Genomic DNA, 2,674 nt, shown 5'->3' with positions numbered 1-2,674 from the left:
ATACTCGCATTTATGAAGTGAAGGTTATTACCCAATATGCCCCTTCCATATATGTTCACAATGCTTAATTAAAATTCAAATTTTAAAAATTAAAATTTTAAATTGATTAATTTACAACCATTGATCATTTGTTTGGATGGCCAAGATCGGTTAATAAGGTTAACATGAAAGGGTTGGTTAGCATTTGATCTTGGCTCTATAGATATATATATATATATATGTATATATATATATATATATTGTGATGCATGGTATATTCACAAGTATAAGCTAGGGGAATATATACATGTTAGGGCCCATAACTCCGTTGACATTTAGGCTACCATCAGCAAGCAACGATTCTTGTTGATTTTTCATTGAGTCATGTATGAGTTAAGTTATTTGTATGGAATCAACTAAACTTTTGTATTGTTGAATGAACAATCTCTATGACATAAATGACTTTTCACCCCTTTGTTTATATTAAACCTTGATTAAAATAATTGTTCGATGAATATTAATTAAGCGATTGATTTTGAATGATTAAAAATATAGATTTGAAGGTTTTTCTTGACAAAAGGTCGTATTGTTTTCTTTTAAAATTACAATATCTATCTATCTATCTATATAATATCATTATATATAGGTCTCAGCCATCATATTTGTAAAATAATACAACTAGCGCATGATTTAACACTTAGAAGAAAAATTCTTATTACTTATCTTGTAATGTTCATATCCGATATGCAACATTTATCGGATCTGACACAAAGTGTATTGACATCCGTACCACTACTAAAAAATCAAGTATCAGCGAGAGAAAAAATCCTTCGTAGATCAACGAGGGATTGTGTTTTTGGCAATTCCCTCGCTGATCAGCGAGGGAATCTGTTTTTTGCCATTTTTTTATTTAATAACTATAAATTTAATTAATTATTGATTATTAAATTTCTAATTATTTATTATTTTTTAGAAAATTATAAAAATTAATTAATAAAACCGAATAAAACTCATTAGGCCCAATAAAATTGAATAAAACTCATTAAGATCTATTAAACCGAATAAAGTCCAATGAAACTAAATAAAGCTCATTAAGACCCAATAAACTCAATAAAGCCCGGTAAATGGATTAAGGTCCAATAAACTCAAACAAAGCCAATTAAATGGGATAAGGCCCAATAAAACCGAATAAAGCCATTAGGCCCAATAAAACCGAATAAAGTCCAATAAAATGGATTAAAACCCAATAAAACCGAAACATGTATACATACAATACCTACATATAAAAATGTGTACATATAACAAATAAAAACGGACAATTCCCTCGCTGGTCAGCAAGAGATCAGCGAGGGAATCTGTTTTTCGCCATTTTTTTATTTAATAACTAAAAGTTTAATTAATTATTAATTTTGAATTATTGATTAATAAATTTCTAATTATTTATTATCTTTTAGAAAATTACAAAAATTAACTAATAAAACCGAATAAAGCTCATTTGGCCCAATAAAACCGAATAAAGCCCATTAAGGTCTATTAAATCGAATAAAGTTCAATAAAACTAAATAAAGCTCATTAAGACCCGATAAACTCAATAAATCCCGGTAAATGGATTAAGGCCCAATAAAACCGAACAAAGCTAAATTAAATGAGATAAGGCCTAATAAAACCGAATAAAGTCATTAGGCCCAATAAAACCGAATAAAATCCAATAAAATGGATTAAGGCCCTATAAAACCGAACATTTATACATATGATACCTACATAAAAAACAAGAAAATAGGACAATTCTCTCGCTGATCAGCGAGGGAATCTGTTTTTTGTCATTTTCCTCGCTGATCCCTCGCAATAAATTTTTTGCAATTTACTTTTCCGCATCCGTTATTTACTTTTCATTATTTACATCATTTGCGAGAAGAAACTGAGTGATAATGGGTTAAACGCCTTAACTTGGGGTGTAAGTGAAAATTAAGACCGAAGCCGATGTGAAAGTAAAGAGATGTCTTATTAGCATTATAGTCAAACTATTTGTTTCAAGTGATTAATATGTTATTGAAGATTACATTGAATTAATTGACAACTAATTTTATATATGAAAATGCAATAACTTTTAGAGTTAAGATAAATAAGAAAACATGAGGTAATAGGAGAAGGCTATAAAGAACTTTAGTATCTGACAAGTACTATACTTCTACGGTGTAAGATGATAACATTGTGATGTGCTAGGATTCATACATCTAACATAAATGATATTGTATCAATAGCAGGTTGGTATGTGTCTTAATCAACCGTTGCATCATGTGCTTCTTTTTACAACTGATATTTTCTTAGTTTCTAATCAAACCCTTCAATTTTAGATAAAAACAAATCCCTCTAATTCGTCGTCTGAAAGTAGTTTTTATAAACGGGACTTTTGAAGAACTTTACAAAGCTCTCTTTAAGAACGATATCTGGTACTTATATATCATTATTACTTGTTACAAGCCAATAGTAGTTCAAGGTGTATAGTTACACTGAGTTCTACTTTTATGTTGAAGTATGAGATTGCATAAACCGAACAAGCAGCTACTTTTGAAGACCTTTCATCTCAAGCATCAAGGAAGTAGTTCAACATGCTCGGAATGGCCCCTTTTGACTTTTCGTAATTAATTAGTTTGTGTTGGTCCCAAAAGGGTCTACAAGAATACTAAACAGTTTG

Source organism: Cynara cardunculus, assembly GCF_001531365.2.
Source record: "Cynara cardunculus var. scolymus isolate 2C chromosome LG 11, CcrdV1, whole genome shotgun sequence".
In the NCBI taxonomy this organism is placed as follows: domain Eukaryota; kingdom Viridiplantae; phylum Streptophyta; class Magnoliopsida; order Asterales; family Asteraceae; genus Cynara; species Cynara cardunculus.
This window is presented reverse-complemented; position numbering follows the sequence as displayed.